Source organism: Leucoraja erinacea, chromosome 6 (assembly GCF_028641065.1).
Source record: "Leucoraja erinacea ecotype New England chromosome 6, Leri_hhj_1, whole genome shotgun sequence".
NCBI lineage: Eukaryota > Metazoa > Chordata > Chondrichthyes > Rajiformes > Rajidae > Leucoraja > Leucoraja erinaceus.
Window position 1 is genome coordinate 4073699 of NC_073382.1, and position 20624 is coordinate 4094322.

Here is a 20624-nt window from a genome sequence, read left to right on the forward strand (position 1 = left end):
TGTGAAAAAAGTTCTCCTCATCTCGGTTTTAAAGGATTTCCCCCTTATCCTTAAGCTGTGTCCCCTTGTCCTGGACTTCCCCAACATCGTGAACAATCTTCCTGCATCTAGCCTGTCCAACCCCTTAAGAATTTTGTAAGTTTCTATAAGATCCCCTCTCAATCTCCTAAATTTTAGAGAGTATAAACCAAGTCTATCCAGTCTTTCTTCATAAGACAGTCCTGACATCCCAGGAATCAGTCTGGTGAACCTTCTCTGCACTCCCTCTATGGCAATAATGTCCTTCCTCAGATTTGGAGACCAAAACTGTACGCAATAGTCCAGGTGTGGTCTCACCAAGACCCTGTACATATATACATCAGTCATTGCAACAATTAGATTAATTAGAGAAAAAATAATAATTCTAATGGTACAAACCATTGCGAAAGGGCATCTGTAAACATGTATAAATCATTCTGGCTGTATAATGCTTATGAGAGGACATGGAACCAAGCAGTTTATAAGAGGTTTATCAGCATGCAGAGGAGAAAAAAGGTGATAACCTTTCAAGTCAATAATATTGTGAATTGTCAGACAATGATACGATACGATACGATCGATCTTTATTCCCCCCCCGGAGGGAAATTGGTCTGCAATTGAACAATACAGCACAGGAATGGGCACTTCGGCCCACGATGTTTGTGTCGAAAAAGGTGCCAAGGCGGAGATTGATAGATTCTTGATTAGTACGTGTGTCGGGGGTTATGGGACAAAGGCAGGAGAATGGGGTTGAGAGGGAAAAATAGATCAGCTATGATTGAATGGTGGAGTAGACTTGATGGGCTGAATGGTCTAAATCTGCTTATGAAGATCAACTGATCTCATTTGCCTGTTCATGGACCATATCCCTCTATGCCTTGCACTTCCATGTGCCTATCTAAAAGCCTCTTAAACACCGCTTGTATTACCCACCACAATACATTCCAGGCCCGCACCACACTGGCTGAACTGCCTGTGTTTTATAGGGAGTAGGCTGATGAGGTTCAGGTGGCCAAACCAATGGGGGTGAACAAGGTGGCGCAGCGGTAGAGCTGCTGCCTAAAGGGCCAGTCCCACGAGTATGCGACTGCATGCGGCGAGCGCGACCAAACCGGAAGCGGGGGCCGCGCGGAGGTCGAGTGATCCCCGTACGAGTTGACGTGAAGTTCGAGCGAAGTCTGCGGGAAGATCGCGCGTGACATATGGCGTCAAGACACTGCGTACGGCGTCGAGAAGCTGCGCACGCCCGTTGAGGCGGTGCAATGCGCGTAATTTTTGGACAGTGTCAGTTTTTCGGAGCCCTGCGCGATGTCAGGACCAGCTCCGCACAACTTCATACAGCTCCGGCGATCGAAGTGGGACCGGCCCCGCGAGGCCGTACGGCTCAAGCGACCACGTTAGGTCGCGCTTGTCGCATGGAGACGCATGCAGGTGGGACAGGCCCTTTACGGCGTTTGCAGTGCCGAAGCCCCCGGCTCGACCCCGACTACGGGTGCTGTCTGTACAGAGTTTGCATGATCTCCCCGTGACAGCGTGGATTTTCTCTGAGATCTAAATGGTGGCCAATTGGGAAAGGGGGAGATGCAGCGAGACCTGGGTGTCATGGTACACCAGTCATTGAAGGTAGGCATGCAGGTGCAGCAGGCAGTAAAGAAAGCGAATGGTATGTTGGCTTTCATAGCAAGAGGATTTGAGTATAGGAGCAGGGAGGTTCTACTGCAGTTGTACAGGGTCTTGGTGAGACCACACCTGGAGTATTGAGTGCAGTTTTGGTCTCCAAATCTGAGGAAGGACATTATTGCCATAGAGGGAGTGCAGAGAAGGTTCACCAGACTGATTCCTGGGATGTCAGGACTGTCTTATGAAAAAAGACTGGATAGACTTGGTTTATACTCTCTAGAATTTAGGAGATTGAGAGGGGATCTTATAGAAACTTACAAAATTCTTAAGGGGTTGGACAGTCTAGATGCAGGAAGATTGTTCCCGATGTTGGGGAAGTCCAGGACAAGGGGTCACAGCTTAAGGATAAGGGGGAAATCCTTTAAAACCGAGATGAGGAGAACTTTTTTTCACACAGAGAGTGGTGAATCTCTGGAACTCTCTGCCACAGAGGGTAGTTGAGGCCAGTTCATTGGCTATATTTAAGAGGGAGTTAGATGTGGCCCTTGTGGCCAAGGGGATCAGAGGGTATGGAGAGAAGGCAGGTACGGGATACTGAGTTGGATGATCAGCCATGATCATATTGAATGGCGGTGCAGGCTTGAAGGGCCGATTGGCCTACTCCTGCACCTAATTTCTATGTTTCTATCTTCGGTTTCCTCCCACACTCCAAAGATGTACAGGTATGTACGGTAATTGGCCTGGTGTATGTGGTAAAATTGTCCCTAATGTGTGTAGGATAGTGTTGACGTGCAGGGATTGCTGGTCGGTGCAGACTCAGTGGGCCGAAGGGCCTGTTTCCGTGCTGTATCTCTAAGCTAAACTAAAAAACTATAGCTAATTGTTACCATCTGTTACCAATGATGCTGAGGATTAGCCTCTCCTGACCTGGATCAGAGCGGCATCCAAGGCAGGGGGCGCTGTCACACTATTCATGTCTCTCTGTAAGCTCTGCATCGCTTGGTTTTAAGATCAGGCACACGTGCACACATATCACAAATTGGCACCAAAGATGGAAGTTCGACAAAAAACCCCAGTGTATTTGAATTTCTTGACACGTTTTTAATTTAGTTTAGAATTTACAGCATGGAAACAGGCCCTTCGGCCCACCGTGTCCGCGCCAACAACAATCACAAGTATACTAGTCCAGCCTGCACACTAAGGACAATCTACAGAAGCCAATTAACCTAAACACCTGCACGTCTTTGAAGTGTGGGAGGAAACCGGGGTACTTGGGGAAAACCCACGCAGTCACAGGGAGAACGTACAAACTCCTGTACGGACAGCACCCGTAGTCAGGATCGAACCCGGGTCTCTGGCGCTGTAAGGCAGCAACTTTGCCACTGTGCCTCTGAGTGTTTCCTGCATTTTCAAATTTCAGATTTCCAGCATTTGCAATTATTTGGCTTTTATTAAAAAAAAAAAATAAAAAAAAAGAACTTAAATCAAGTAATTTCCTTTATAAGCCATAACTAGAGCTGTCAGCCACTGTTTGATGGTGGTTGGGGTAGTGGGGAGTGAGTAGGTGTGATGATAGCAGCAGCCACAGTCGATCGCCCAGTCCAAATGCAAATGTCCACTGCCATGGTTACCACAGCAGTCGAACGAGGGAAATGTTAGTACTGAGATTTATCATTTAAAAGAAAGGCTGACAACAATTATAGATTCATTAAGTTGTATGACAAGTGCTACTTATGCAGAGTGAAAACTTTATAATAAAAATAAAAGATTGATAGCTCATCTCCTGTACTTCTTGCCACCGTCTTTCCGCCTCACTGTGTCAAAAGCAATACTAATCCTGCTTTTAAGTCAATTCCACCTCATCAACGTATCGGCCTGCTTTCCCCTTTGGTCCTAAATTGGAATTGCCAATTGCCGAGAAAAGCCTTGGCGTCCTCAGCGATTAAAGACCCTGATCATTCTGAAGAAAAGTCATTAACTCTTGAAAGAATGTGTGTTTATAAAATGTATTTCTTTGCATATTTCTCATGTAGTTTATATGTACAAAGGATATCAAGACAGGAAAAATACAAGACTGCTTGAAAATCGAGACCTGTGCTGTCAGGTAGTCAATTCTGACTAAACGCGTGGGAAGGAAATGCACATGCTGGTTTACACCAGGGACAGACACAAAATGCTGGAGAAACTCAGCGAGACACGCAGCATCTCTAGAGAGAATGAATGGGTGGCGCTTTGGGTCGAGACCCCTCTTCAGACCGATGCATCAAGCCTTCGCATACGGAATGTGACTGTTTCTGGTGATGAATGGTGGGATTGAGCAGGAAGAAATTAACAGGATGGGACGCTCGGAAATATCCCAGTCAGAATTAGCAACCCTATCCTGATACTAGTACGCTCTTGAAAGCAAAGATTATAGAGCAGAGCAAGATGCGCCACTTTGCGAAAAAAGCGTAGTATGACATGGGTGATTGTTGACGCCATTTTAGTGAGCTGCAATGTACAATAATATTAATACAATGTACAATAATAATAACTAAATATGTGAAGTGATCGATGCTGTATAGAACACTGTTCCCTACAACACTGATCACACCAAAGATGATTGGGCGGATCAATCTTTGGAACGGATTACACCAAAGTTACTAGAGGAGCATTGCCCGCTGCCTCCCTCGGGAGCGCCGACCGCGGGCAGACGCTTGAGGTTCTCCCGCCGGCCGCCTTCATCTGGTATCGGGGGGACCGACCGCGAATCAGTCCTGGAACAACTCAGGAGTGGAGGAAATGTCCTCTTCCCCCAAAGATACTGGAGGAGCCTCTAGTATCTTTGCTCTTCCCTGCGACCTGATGTAAGAGCAGATTGTATAACTGTGGAGTCCGTCCCCGTCCCCGTCCCCGCTACCAAAGATGTCGCGTTTGGCATCAACAAATGGCGGCCGTGACGTTCCGTTACGTACTACACGTCAGTCCATTGGATTTCGGAGGAGTGGTCTATCTAGCTCTGCTCTATAATCTTTGCTTGTAAGCTCCTTTTGACATTGACTAAGGTCTCCCAGTTAATTTCCAATATCTTAGAATCACATCCACCTCAAGGAGGCCATTTGTCCACAGTGTCCACATCAGACAAAACAGAGCTATCAAGCTCAAACCAAGTTCTCCCAGTAGACAATATCATTTTGTATTTATTAAATGTGACGAAAGCTTAACTTTCCACCATATTTTCCTGATTTCGCCACTGTTAGTGTGAAAACATTTTCTCCTTTTCTCATCACCTTTCAAATTATTCTGCCCTGCAGTGATCTTTAATATTTCACCATTTTCAAATATTTTCATCAAATTTATATCTACCTCATTAAAGGCGTCAAGAAAAGAGCGTTCACATTGTATGCAGATGACAGACACCATTGTATGCAGATGCCGAGAAGTGTGTTCAGCTCTGACTCGATAAGACGAAGACCTCGTTAAAATAATTGCTTCGGTGAATAAGTTTGGGATGTGGTAATGCATGTGACTGAGACTAAATAGCCAATTGTTGAAGGAACAAAGTCAATTTCAATCAATCAATCAATCATCAATTGTATTTATATTGCACATTTAAAAAACACTCACGTTGACCAAAGTGCTGTACATCAGTGCTGGTATTAATGTGTTACATACAACAGTACACAGAGCTAACAATACATACATAAACTGTTTACAGCGCCCCCTCAGAGGGCCTCAAAAATGCTAGGGAGTAGAAATAGGTTTTGAGCCTCGACTTAAAGTTGATGGTGGGGGCAGTTCTGATGAGGAGAAGGATGCTGTTCCACAGTCTGGGTGCTGCAACTGCTAAAGCGCGGTCACCCCTGAGTTTAGAAACATAGAAAATAGGTGCAGGAGGAGGCCATTCGGCCCTTCGAGCCAGCACAGCCATTCATTGTGATCATGGCTGATCGTCCCCTATCAATAACCCGTGCCTGCCTTCTCCCCATATCCCTTGACTCCACTAGCCCCCAGAGCTCCATCTAACTGTCTCTTAAATCCATCCAGTGACTTGGCCTCCACTGCCCTCTGTGGCAGGGAATTCTATAAATTCACAACTCTCTGGGTGAAAAAGTATTTTCTCACCTCAGTCTTAAATGACCTCCCCTTTATTCTAAGACTGTGGCCCCTGGTTCTGGACTCACCCAACATTGGGACCATTTTTCCTGCACCTAGCTTGTCCAGTCCTTTTATAATTTAATATGCTTCCATAAGATCCTCCTCTCATCCTTCTAAACTCCAGTGAAAACAAGCCTAGTCTTTTAAATCTTTCCTCATATATAAACTGAATGATACGATTAAATTTTGGAAAACGCTTTCACTCTCATTGATAGGTAGAATTAACGCTATAAAAATGACTTTCTTACCACAATTAATATATTTGTTTCAAGCAATCCCAATATATATTCCAAAATATTTTTTCAAAAAATTAGATTCCACTATCACTAATTTTATATGGGACTACAGAACACATAGAATTCAACGAAAGCATTTGTGCAAATCTAAAGAAGTGGGGGGTTTATCATTACCTAACTTTATATATTACTACTGGGCAGTGCATATTAAGAACATAATATACTGGCTAGATAGTTCCACTCAGCAGTTGGAGTGAATAAGAATGGAGAAAGAGGAGTGCTATCCGTACGATATAGGAACGATCCTGCTCTCACCGATAAAATTGAATAGTATAATATATAAGAAGAACCCAATTATTCACAATATAATAAGAATTTGGAAACAAATAAAAGCATCCTTGAAATTAAATAATTTATCAGTACTAACCCCACTATTGAACAACCCCGCATTCAAACCTTCTCTCATCGACAACACATATCAACAATGGGATAGACTGGGGATTAGGAAAGTAGGGGACATGTATGAAGTGGGCAAACTGTTATCATTTCAACAATTAAAATTAAAATTTAATTTGAAGGATAATCAATATTTTAAATATATACAGGTATGTGACTTTATGAAGAAACATACACATAGATTTCAAATTATATTTTTAGATCCTTTAGAAGAAGCAATGAATATCAAGGCTGATTCACAAAAATTAATATCATACTTTTATAATAATATATTAAATAGAGAATCACCCTCAACAGAAGCATTAAGGGAAGATTGGGAACAAGAGCTAATGACAAAGATCTCGAAGGATAGATGGGAAAAATATTTGATGAATACACATAACTGTTCTATTAATGCAAGACATAATTTAATTCAATTCAAATTATTACATAGACTATATTATTCAAAAACGAGGTTGAATAAATTTTATCCAAACGTCTCTCCCAGATGCGATAAATGTTTGTTTCAAAACGCTAATATAACACACTCATTTGTTGGATGTACAAAGTTGAATAAATTTTGGAGTGATATATTTGATATATTTACAAAGATTTTCAAGTCAAGAATAGAACCCAAAACGGAATGGATTATATTTGGAATAATAGGAGAAGATACCAATTTAAATAAAGATCAAAATGTTTTTTTTAATTATGGGTTAATAATTGGAAAGAAATTGATACTTAAATTTTGGAAAAATACAACCACACCAACTGTTAAAATGTGGATTAGGAATATGATGGACATAGCACGCCTTGAAGAAATGAGATTCCGACTAATAGATAAATATGACCAATTCTTAAAGAGTTGGTCTCCTTTCATCGACTTTTTGGAATCATGTGATGCAGCGGTGCCGTAAGGATTGCTGATTTCAGTTCATGACACGGATAGAGCTACATCTCCGAATACAGATTTGAAAAATTCTCTTTTAAGGGGCCTTCTCTTCTATTTCTACTTTCCTCTTTCTCTCTTCCTTTTTTTATTTTTTTATATACACACTTCACGTTTTTCTACTCTCTACCATCTATTTTTCCACTTTTTCCCCTTTCTATTGCTTTCTTTTTCTTGTTCTGCTTACTTCTTTCTTATAACATAAAACTAGAGGTTGTACATAGAATGGATTACGGTATTACATAGTTGGCACCTAAAATTAGGTGCCACTGTACTGTTTTGTGCTGTATTAACTTCTAATAAAATAAACAAAAAAAACAAAAAACAAAAAAAATCTTTCCTCATATGACAGTCCCGCCATCCCAGGGATCAATCTCGTGAACCTGCGCTGCACTGCCTCAATCACAAGCTTAAACCTAGACCGCGGGATAGTCAGCAGCCCCAAGTTGGCCGACCTGAGGGACCTTGAGGTAGAATGGCGGGTTAGGCGAATTTTGATATGGGTGGGGTGGGGGGGGGGGCAAGCTCCGCTTATACGAATAAGAGGAGCTTGAATTTGATTCTGTACCATACTGGGAGCCAGTGGAGAGAGGCCAGACTCGGGGTGATTTGATCCCTTTCACGGGTGCCCGTCAGAAGTCTCGCTGCGGCGTTTTGAACCAATTGCAGGCGGGACATGGAAGATTGGCTGATGCCAGTGTATCAGGAGTTGCAGTAATCAAGGCGGGAGGAGATGAATGCGTGGATGATTTTTTTCAAGGTCGTCGAATTGGAGGAATGGTTTGATTTTAGGTATGGTACGAAGCTGGAAGAACCCAGCTGTTACCACAGAGAGGACTTGCTTGTCAAACTTTAATGCAGAGCCAAATATCACGCCAATTTACTCAAGAACAGTGGGCTAGACCATTAGAAGTGCTGTAATGGTCGTAGTATCGAGGCATTAATAACTGTTTCAAGCATGGGTCATTGTTGCAAATGTCATTAACGCTAATGTCTCGTGGATACTGAGAGGACATGTTGGTGCAGCAATAGAGTTGCTGCCTTACAGTGCCAGAGACCTGGGTTCGATCCTGACTATGGTTGCTGTCTATATGGGGTTGGTACATTCTCCCCGTGACCAGTGTAGGTTTTCTCTGGGTGCTCTTGTTTCCTCCCCCACTCCAAAGACGTACAGGTTTGTAGGTTAATTGGCTTCGGTAAAATTAGAAATAGTCACATGCGGGTAGGATAGTGTTAGTATGCTGGGACCACTGGTCGATGTGGACTCGGTGGGCCTGTTTCCGTGCTGTATCTCTAAACTAAGCTAAACTAAACTAAGACATGCCATGATCTGTGCTGCCTGAGTCGAATACTGGGTTCAAGAGTACAAAAAGAGAGAGAACTAGCGGTTGTGTGTGTGTAACTGGGGCCTGGGTTTGGTTGGCGATTGGGCAAGTGGTTGGAATAAACAATAGACAATAGGTGCAGGAGTAGAGGCCATTCGGCCCTTCGAGCCAGCACCGCCATTCAATGTGATCATGGCTGATGATCCCCGAATTGAAGAACAGGGGAAGTCAATGTGCAATCTCAAAGTCTGCAAGGCTGTAGGATCAGAGATTAGAACCTTCATTGTGGTCCTTGGCTACTCAACAAATCTGTCAAGTGATTAGAGTCAAGAGCGTTTATTCATCATATGTAGCGAAACAGAACATTGGAATTCTTACTTGCAGCAGCATGACAGGACTGCAAACACAGTGCTCAGTAGATAACATGATCAACAACAACGTTCAATTAAAAAACTGAAAATCACCAATAAAAATCTGCAATATTAGTTCAAAACCCTCTAATGCAACCAGGATAGTTCATAGTTTGAAGTTTAGTTGGTGTGCTACATAGCCAAGTCATATCCTCTGCAGGAAATAAGCCTTTCTATCTTTGATATCTCAAGAAATTTCAGGCGAGTTATTTTACAACCCCGCAGCTTCATGTATGGAACTTTGATTTTCTGTTTTGCTTTTAAACAAAAAATCAACTCTGAAGATCAAATTCATTTTGTTTACACCAGTGAAACTCGATGTTGGCAATTCAATTTATGAGGAGAACCATTCAATTGAAAATTGTGGAAACTGCATCCATAAAGGATTTGTTTGCTTGTTCCACACCACTTTAGCCGTTGATGCAAGTGGTTTGCTCCAGAGAGCAAAAAGGATCAGTAAATTTGGAGTAGACGAACAAAAGCCTGGATAGAGTGGACGTGGAGAGGATGTTTCCACTAGTGGGAGAGTTGACCAGAGGTCATATCCTCAGAATTAAAGGACGTTCCTTTCGGAAGGAGATGAGGAGGAATTTCTCGAGTGGTGAATCTGTGGAATTCATTGTCACTGAAGGCTGTGGAGGCCAAGTCAATGGATATCTTTAAGGCAGAGATAGATAGTACGGGCGTCAGCGGTTATGGAGAGAAGGCAGGTGAATGGGATTAGGAGGGAGTGATAGATAAGCCATGATTGAATGGCGGACTAGACTTGATAGTCCGAATGGCCTAATTCTGCTCCTATCACATGAACTTTTGAAAGTGGGTTCAAATAGATGTTAATCTCATAAGTGATTGCACTTTATTTCCGGCAAACAAAATTTGATGCATTCACCTAATTTTTTTACAAACCCAAAATTGGTCAGCTTTGCCAGAGATAGAAACATAGAAATTAGGTGCAGGAGTAGGCCATTCGGCCCTTCGAGCCTGCACCGCCATTCAATATGATCATGGCTGATCATCCAACTCAGTATCCCGTACCTGCCTTCTCTCCATACCCCCTGATCCCCTTAGCCACAAGGGCCACATCTAACTCCCTCTTAAATATAGACAATGAACTGGCCTCAACTACCCTCTGCGGCAGAGAGTTCCAGAGATTCACCACTCTGCTCGTTGTGAAAAAAGTTCTTCTCATCTCGGTTTTAAAGGATTTCCCCCTTATCCTTAAGCTGTGACCCCCTTGTCCTGGACTTCCCCAACATCGGGAACATTCTTCCTGCATCTAGCCTGTCCAACCCCTTAAGAATTTTGTAAATTTCTATAAGATCCCCTCTCAATCTCCTAAATTCTAGAGAGTATAAACCAAGTCTATACAGTCTTTCTTCATAAGACAGTCCTGACATCCCAGGAATCAGTCTGGTGAACCTTCTCTGCACTCCCTCTATGGCAATAATGTCCTTCCTCAGATTTAGAGACCAAAACTGTACGCAATACTCCAGGTGTGGTCTCACCAAGACCCTGTACAACTGCAGTAGAACCTCCCTGCTCCTATACTCAAATCCTTTTGCAATGAAAGCTAACACACCATTCGCTTTCTTTACTGCCTGCTGCACCTGCATGCCTACCTTCAATGACTGGTGTACCATGACACCCAGGTCTCGCTGCATCTCCCCCTTTCCCAATTGGCCACCATTTAGATAATAGTCTGCTTTCCCGTTTTTGCCACCAAAATGGATAACCTCACATTTATCCACATTATACTGCATCTGCCAAACATTTGCCCACTCACCCAGCCTATCCAAGTCACCTTGCAGTCTCCTAGCATCCTCCTCACAGCTAACATTGCCCCCTAGCTTAGTGTCATCCGCAAACTTGGAGGCAAAAAAAATCCCTGCTGAAATTAACCCCTGCCCTAAGAAAAATAAAAGCCTTATAAATGCTGCCTTACAAACATATCCCCATTATTGCCTATCCAATTATATCCCCTACTCTTAATCATGATGAGGCATGGCAGGAAAATGACAAGTATGTTTCTTCCCTTTAATCCTTCTCAATGCCTCATTTCATTTTGACTCCTTTCTCTCTTCACATTCCTCATTCTCTATTCATTTTGGATTCACTTATCCTGTGACAGGTGGATTCATATCACAAAGGCTCAACGAGCAGATTGCCTGCTCACCTCATTAGGAGGATGCCTTGGCAGAAACTAATTGGAGAGAAAATAAGTGGAATTAATGATCAAGTTAACTCGTTGGGAGCCCAGATACAGTTAAACAGCCACAGATTAAGAGGGAGGACCAACTTTCCAGATAACGGGGCCTTATTGAGCAGGATGTACAATATGACTAATTTGGTGCTATGTGACAAAGGGCCAAGTCTTGTTGAAAAACTAATGGCTGGTTTGAAAGGTGCATCATAATGAATGAGCAAATTGGCCAGCACGTTCAAGGGATTAATGAATCGTGTTTCAATCTTCAGAATTCACGAGTGGAGATACACCACTCCATCATTTACTTTATGCAAATCATACATCAGTCTTGGCCTTCCTGTACTTTAAAGAACATTTCACTTTAATTGCCTATTAAATGTGTCACTGGGAGTGAAGTCTGCCAATCAATGTGAATGCCCTTTGTGATCATGTATCGATCTAATGGGTAGAGCTAATGTACAGAACACTTGGGTAGAACTAATCTGAGACAAAGTGTAGAAGCAAGGAACTGCAGATGTTGGTTTACAAAATAAGATACAAAGTGCTGGAGTAACTCAGTGGGTCAGGGGGGTGGGAGATTGCAACCTTCATGTGGTCCACCCTGTTTCGACTAATGCAATCAACCCGACGTGCACATACAAGATCAAATAGAACAGTCTGAAGAAGGGTTTTGGCCGGTAATGTTGCCTATTTCCTTCGCTCCAATGGTGCTGCCGCACCTGCTGAGTTTCTCCAGCAAGTTTGTCTACCTTCGATTCTCCAGCATCTTCAGCTCCTATTTGAACATCAAACAGAATAAGTTGACCTACAACTTTAGGCTGTGTACACCATACGCAAGAAGAAGAAGTGGGCTAGGAAGCATCTCTAAAGAACATGGAAAGGTAACATTTCCAGGTCGAGGCCTTACTTTACTCTGAAGAAGGATCCCAACCCGAAATGTCACCTATCCATGTTCTCCAGAGATGCTCCCTGACCTGTTCATGACTAGTACAGATGTCAGAGATTAATGAGGAGAAGGCAGGAGAATGGGGTTAAGAGGGAGAGATAGATCAGCCATGATTGAATGGTGGAGTAGACATGATGGGCCGAATGGCCTAATTCTACTCCTATCCCTTATGACCTTATGACCCCATGAGTTATTCCAGCACTTTTGTGACTGAGCCAAAGTGTTATGACTTCAAGCCTCACCCCAAGGACTGAGTGCAACATTTTGGGAGACTGGTGATTACTTATTGATTACTACTTGAAAATTACTCAGCCTTTCCTCAATCCTCTATTTTGCAGAGGATCATGCTAAATGGTTGGTGTATCTTACCACTCGCCCTCACCACTGAACTCACTCTTGCTCCGTCGAGGAGCTGGAGGCACTTTGCTCTTCGGTTCTACACCAACCATGCTTGGCATACGCTAGACAAATTAGATACTAACCTGGACCAAATGCATTAGATTGTGGCTGATCGTTTGTGAACACCACACTGGAGATCAGAAATCGATCCTGAACTTGGTGCCGGCTACATTGAGCTAGCACATTCTCCCTGTCTCTGCACATGGGCTTTTATTTCCCCAAGCACTCCCATATTGCTCCCATAGCTCAGGATGTGCAGATTTAGTGGGTTAATGGATGATCATAATTTCCCTCCGGAGTGCAGATGCGTGGTAGAATCTGGGAGAGAGGGAGGAATTGATGAAACTGTGGGGAGAATAAAATGTAGGAAACAGATATAGGTAATTTGGATTGAAAGAGGCTCTTGAGGAATTTTGAATGTGCAGGAGAGAACTTCAGGAAACTAGGATGTCAAAAATGAGGTCATGAAATACAATTGATAAGTAAGATTAAGGAGAATCCAAAGGTGTATAATTAGTATATCAGGATCAAGAGGGTTATTTTCCAGGAATGTTTAAGAAAGAACTGCAGATGCTGGAACAATCGAAGGTAGACAAAAATTCTGGAGAAACTCAGCGGGTGAGGCAGCATCTATGGAGGGAAGGAATAGGCAACGTTTCGGGTCGAGACCCTTCTTCAGACTGATGTCTTATAGAAACTTACAAAATTCTTACGGGGTTGGACAGGCTAGATGCAGGAAGATTGTTCCCGATGTTGGGGAAGTCCAGAATAAGGGGTCATAGTTTAAGGATAAGGGGAAATCCTTTTAGGACTGAGATGAGGAAAGCATTTTTCACACAGAGAGTGGTGAATCTCTGGAATTCTCTGCCACGGAAGGTAGTTGAGGCCAGTTCATTGGCTATATTTAAGAGGGAGTTAGGTGTGGCACTTGTGGCGAAAGGGATCAGGGGGTATGGAGAGAAGGCAGGTACAGGATACTGAGTTGGATGATCAGCCATGATCATATTGAATGGCGGTGCAGGCTCGAAGGGCCGAATGGCCTACTCCTGCACCTATGTTCTATGTTTTCTACGTCTGGGGGGGAGGGGGGGAAGAGACGGAATCAGTAGGCTGTGGGAGAGCTGGGAAGGGGAGGGGAAGTAGGGAGAAAGAAAGGACTATCTGAAATTGGAGAAGTCAATGTACATACCACTGGGATGTAAACTGCCCCAGTGAAATATGAGGTGCTGTTCGGAATGGGAGGGGTTCACCTGCACCTCCTCCAATCTCATCTACTGCATCCGCTGTTCCAGGTGTCAACTTCTCTACATCGGTGAGACCAAGCGCAGGCTTGGCGATCGCTTTGCCCAACACCTCCGCTCAGTTCGCAATAACCAACCTGATCTCCCGGTGGCTCAGCATTCGGCCCTTCGAGCCTGCACCGCCATTCAATATGAACATGGCTGATCATCCAACCCAGTATCCTGTACCTGCCTTCTCTCCTTCAATTACAGCAATAGCTGTAATTGCGATTTTGAATTAATAGTGAAATTAAAAAGTAAAATTGGAGGGTGGCGCAACGGTAGAGTTGCTGCCTTACAGCGCCAGGGACCCAGGTTTGATCCAGACTATGGGTGCTGTCTGTACAGAGTTTGTACCTACGGGAGGAAATCGCTTTTAATACATTGGGGACACACAATGAGGCCTGACATCTAGGACAGGGGTCGGCAACCTATGGCCCACTGGCCAGATCAGGCCCGTAACCTAAAATCATCAGGCCCGCAGGCATATTTTTTTCAATTAGTTTACATGACCTGGGAACAGCAGCCCGTCCCGGGGCACTCAAGTGAGCTGGGCGCTACAGTTAGTCCAGGGGGGAAGGCGAGTCGACCTGGGAACTGCAGCTAGTCCTGGGCTGGTAGATTCTAGGAGCTGGCGGCCTCCAACTGGAGTCGACTCACCATCACGGAGCTGGCGACGTGGCTGCGACTTGACTTTGTAGGCTTCGGTTTTACATAGAAACATAGAAAATAGGTGCAGGAGTAGGCTATTCAGCCCTTCGAGACTGCACCGCCATTCAATATTATCATGGCTGGTCATCCAACTCAGTATCCTGTACCTGCCTTCTCTCCATACCTCCTGATCCCTTTAGCCACAAGGGCCACATCTAACTCCCTCTTACATATAGCCAATGAACTGGCCTTAACTGCTTTCTGTGGCAGAGAATTCCACAGATTCACCACTTTCTTTTTCTCATCTCGGTCTTAAAAGATTTCCCCCTTATCCTTAAACTGTGACCCCTTGTTCTGGACTTCCCCAACATCGGGAACAATCTTCCTGCATCTAGCCTGTCCAACCCTTAAGAATTTTGTAAGTTTCTATAAGATCCCCCCTTAATCTTCTAAATTCTAGCGAGTACAAGCCGAGTCTATCCAGTCTTTCTTCATATGAAAGTCCTGACATCCCAGGAATCAGTCTGGTGAACCATCTCTGTACTCCCTCCATGGCACGAATGCCCTTCCTCAGATTAGGAGACCAAAACTTAACGCAATACTCCAGGTGTGGTCTCACCAAAACCCTGTACAACTGCAATAGAACCTCCCAGCTCCGATACTCAAATCCTTTTGCTATGAATGCTAACATACCATTCGCTTTCCCATTCCAAAGATGCCTAGGTTTGTATGTTAATTGGCTGCTGTAAATTCCCGCTAGTGTGTAGGATGCACGTGGAATAACATGGAACTAGTGTGAACGGGTGATCAATGGACGGCATGGGCCTGTTTCCACGCTGCATCTCTAAACTAAACTAAAGCTGCAAGTTATTCTCACGATATACCAAGCCACCACCTGGTGAAACCCTAGATTGTTAATTGTTTTAATTTGCATCGCTCATTAGGCTTTTGGCAGTGCAGTCAAACGCCCCAAATGAGCTGCTGTTTCATATTTATCACACACAGTTTGATAGCCAAAGCTGCAAAGAATCACTTTCAATAGAGCTGCAGGAAATACCTTTGACCAAATTTGAGTTGTTAGTTTTCACTGTTGTGTAGTGTTCTTATCCTAACTCTTCGTATGCTTCTTTAACAGGTTGGATTGCCATGTTGGGTGCCATTTGGTTGCTGGTGCTGGCAGACGTCCAAGACTTTGAGATAATACTGCACAGAGTAGAATGGGCAACGCTGCTTTTCTTTGCTGCACTATTTGTCCTGATGGAGGTACGTGTAAATTGTTGAAGTTAACATAGAAACATAGAAATTAGGTGCAGGAGTAGGCCATTCGGCCCTTCGAGCCTGCACCGCCATTCAATATGATCATGGCTGATCATCCAACTCGGTATCCTGTACCTGCCTTCTCTCCATATCACATGATCCCTTTATCCACAAGGGCCACATCTAACTCCCTCTTAAATATAGCCAATGAACTGGCCTCAACTACCTTCTGTGGAAGAGAATTCCACAGATTCATCACTCTCTGTGTGAAAAATGTTTTTCTCATCTCGGTCCTAAAGGATTTCCTCTTTATTCTTAAACTGTGACCCCTTGTTCTGGAATTCCCCAACATCGGGAACAATCTTCCTGCATCTAGCCTGTCCAACCCCTTAAGAATTTTGTAAGTTTCTATAAGATCCCACCTCAATCTTCTGAATTCTAGCAAGTACAAGCCGAGTCTATCCAGTCTTTCTTCATATGAAAGTCCTGACATCCCAGGAATCAGTCTGGTGAACCTTCTCTGTACTCCCTCTATGGCAAGAATGTCTTTCCTCAGATTAGGAGACCAAAACTGTACGCAATACTCCAGGTGTAATCTCACCAAGACCCTGTACAACTGCAGTAGAACCTCCCTGCTCCTATGCTCTTGATTCTTGGTTCTTGATTAGTATGGGGCACCAGGGGTTATGGGAAGAAGGCAGGACCACTAAGTTGAGAGGGAAAGATAGATCAGCCATGATTGAATGACTGAGTAGGCATGATGGGCTGAATGACTTAATTCTACTCCTACAACTTATGAACATCAAGATAACTATACCTGAAACCTGAGCAGTTAAATCCCTGTATTTGGTGGAGTGTGTTTCCGCATCTTAGGACACGAGCTGAAATTGGGGGATGACTTCTGCAAGAAGTCTGTAAATGCTCACAAAATGACAGAGGCTTCCAAAACCAAATCGAGAGTTATCATTCCATAATCTTGAGGAAGACTCTACAACGAACAGTGATAAGCCCATGCTGGGATCTACTCAATAGACAATAGGTGCAGGAGTAGGCCATTTGGCCTTTCGAGCCAGCACCGCCATTCAATGTGATCATGGCTGATCATCCCCAATCAGTACCCCATTCCTGCCTCCTCCCCATATCCCCTGACTCCGCTACCTTTAAGATCCCTTTACTCTTGGGGAGAACTGGGTGACTACTGGTGTCACAGTAGAATTTCACATTGACTGAAGCAGAACAAATACCCCAAGTGTGCAACCTGTTACTTACAACCCCCATTTTTTTTGCAGAGAGCAATCAGGCCCCCTTGTCATCTCCCAACTCCATTGAATTCTATGATTTTCCACTTATTTCACCATTTCTATTTCAGGCACTGGCCAACTTGCAATTGATTGACTACATCGGAGAACAGACTGCCCTTCTGATAAAGGTAACTCCTAACCGCTTGAGTACAAGTGCTCGCTGCTTCTGCCCCTAACCACTCAGACAAAGTAATCTTGGAGGTGGCACTGTGCCTTTTAGATTATATTTAACCCGAATTAAATTATAAGACACAAAATAATGAGAGGGATTCTTCTGACCACACTGCCTGGGGCTCACCTCTGAGTTGCCAAGAGAAGGAAACAATTGTGCCATGGATGATGAAATAAAAAGAGTCATAGAGTGACCCAGTGTGGAAACAGGCCCTTCGGCCCAACTTGCCCACACTGGCCAATGTGTCCCAGCTCCGCCAGTCCCACCTACCTATGTTTGGTCCATATCCCTCCAAACCTTTCCTACCCATGTTGTAGAGAATAAGATACATATCCACCAAGAGAATAAGATAAATAAGAAGCTGGTTTATAAAGAACGGGAGATACAAGAGACTGCAGATGATGGAATCAGTCCAAAGAAAGGTCGAAAATTCACTGGAGTTTAGAAGGATGAGGGGGTTCTTATAGAACCATATAAAATTATAAAATGACTGGACAAGCTAGATGCAGGAAAAGTGTTTCCAATGTTGGGCGAGTCCAGAACCAGGGGCCACAGTCTTAGAATAAAGGGGAGGTCATTTAAGATAGAGGTGAGAACAAGCTTTTTCACCCAGAGAGTTGTGAATTTGTGGAATTTCCTGCCACAGTGGGCAGTGGAGGCCAAGTCACTGGATGGATTTAAGAGAGAGTTAGATAGAGCTCTTGGAGCCAGTGGAGTCAAGGGATATGAGGTGAAGGCAGGCACGGGTTATTGATTGGGGACGATCAGCCATGATCACAATGAATGGCGGTGCTGGCTCGAAGGGTCAAATGGCCTCCTCCTGCACTTATTTTCTATGCTTCTAACCCAAAAGGTTCCCTCCACAGATGCTGCCTGATCTGCTGAGATCCTCCAGCTCTTTGCCTTTTACTTTAGGATAAATGAGCTTTTCATGTTACAGGCTCGAGAAATAAATACTTCATTCACATGATTTGGATATTGCTAACTTTGATTGTCGAACTCTAAACTGGTCTCTAAACTGAGGATGTATTTAAGAATGAATTATTTTATTGGGTCTGGGGTCACAACAAGGCTAAAGCAGGGAAGGAGAATAAATAACCTTCTGGAGGACCAGAGTGGGTCAAGCAGCATCCATGGAGGCTAAGCGATAGTCAAAGCTTCAGGTCGTGACCCTACATCAGGACTGAGTGTGTAGAGGGGAGGTGGCCAATACAAAGAGGTCAGAGGAGGAAGTAAGAGAGGGGATGACAGGTCACAAACCGGAGAGGGAGGGATGAGGGAAGGTCAGGGGGAAGGGAGGATGGAATTTAATGCAGAAAAATGTGAGCTGCTGTGTTTTGGGGAGTCTAACATGTGCAGGACCTACACAGTGAATGGTTGGGCTCTGGGGAGTGTTGTAGAGCAGAGGGATCTAGGAGTGCAGGTGCAACGTTCCCTGTAGGTGGAGTCGTAGGTAAATAAGGTGGTCAATAAGGCTTTTCACCAGCCAGAGTATTGAGTATAGAAGTTGAGAGGTCATGTTGCATTTGTATAAGACATTGGCGAGGCTGAATTTGGAGTATTGTGTTCAGTTCTGGGCACCGTGTTATAGGAAAGATGTTGTTAAGCTGCAAAATGTACAGGGAAGATTTACGTGGATGTTGCCAGGACTAGCGGGTCGGAGCTATTGGGGGAGGTTGAGTAGGCTGGGACTCTATACCTTGGAGTGCAGGAGGATGAGGGGTGATCTTATAGAGGTGTATAAGGTGTATATCATGAGAGGAATCGATGAATGAATAAGTTTATTGGCCAAGTATTCACATACATGGAATTTGCCTTGGTACTCCACCCGTAAGTGACAACATGGCACACAGTGACAGTTAGGAATGATACATAAAACATTAAACATCGGGTAGAGGCACAGAGTCTCTTGCCCAGAGTAGGACAATTGAGGACATAGGTTTAAGGTGAAGGGGAAAAGATTTAATAGGAATCTGAGGGGTAGCTTTTTCCCCACAAAGGGCGGTGGATGTGTGGAATAAGCTACTATAGTTAAGGCAGGAACTATCCCAACTTTTAAGAAAAAGTTAGACAGGTACATGGATAGGACAGGTTTGGAGGGATATGGACCAAATGCTGGCAGGTGGAACTGGTGTGGCTGAGACATGTTGGCCAGTGTGTGCAGTGTCAGCCCACATTGAGTCCGCACCAACCAGCGATCCTCACATATTAACACTAGGGACTATTTACACTTATACCGAGCCAATTAACCTACTAGCATGTACGTCTTTGGAGTGTGGGAAGAATCCGAAGATCTCAGAGAAAACCCCACGCAGGTCATGGGAAGAATGTAGAAACTCCACCGGAAGCCAGGATCAAACCTGGGTCTCTGGGGCTGTGAGCGTTGTAAAGCAGCAACTCTACCGCTGCACCACTGTGCCACCCTGTGCATGGTTGAGATACTGTGGCACTATGTTGGGTGATAGGTAGCGACAGGTAAGGAAAGAGGATGGAAAGACGGTTGAAGAACAGGAGAGCAATGAAACCAGACGGTGGGAGAGAGAGTCGCAGAATTCCGGTTGAGGGGAGGAAGAAAAGTGGGCATACTTTAGGAGACATTGAACAGGTAAAATGGAGACACAAGAGACCGGAGTCTGGAGCAACAAACAAACCGCTAGAGGAACTCAGCAGGACACAAGGTCGCCATCCTTTAAGGATGTTAATAAACCAGATGGCTTGTTACAACATCCCAACCATCACAGAAATCAGATTTTTTTGTTTAATTTCCAGATTGTGCTATTTATTAGAAATGAATTTGGACAGCTGCCATGGTAGGATTTGACCACACGTCCCAAAATCTACTATGAAGAATTTAGGCAGCCAGCCCAGTTAACAACCACCATGCTAGATCAGCAGTAAAAAAGATTAGAAACCAAAAATGCTTTTTTTTTAAATGTGGAGGTAAAGTGCGTGTTTGAGATACTAAATGACTACACTGCCTCGATGCTAGAAGATGACACAGTGAGGATTGCAGATCGACAGCAATTCAAGAGGAGAGATGGTTTGCAAGACTCTAAGTGGAGAGATGCTCAGATCAGACCAAGGTTGCTGGAGGAGGGAGAGAGACAAATTGCTGCTGGTCCAAGTGCAGTATTTCAATACTTCTTATGGGGGTGGCACCAGAAAGCTGAGCAATTGCAAATATTACTCTTGGCAATTAAAACCTGTTCAAGTTAAATTCAGAAACATTTAGAAAGAATAACGCTGGAACGAAACTTTAAGTAAAGAGAGTTGGCATAGATTTAG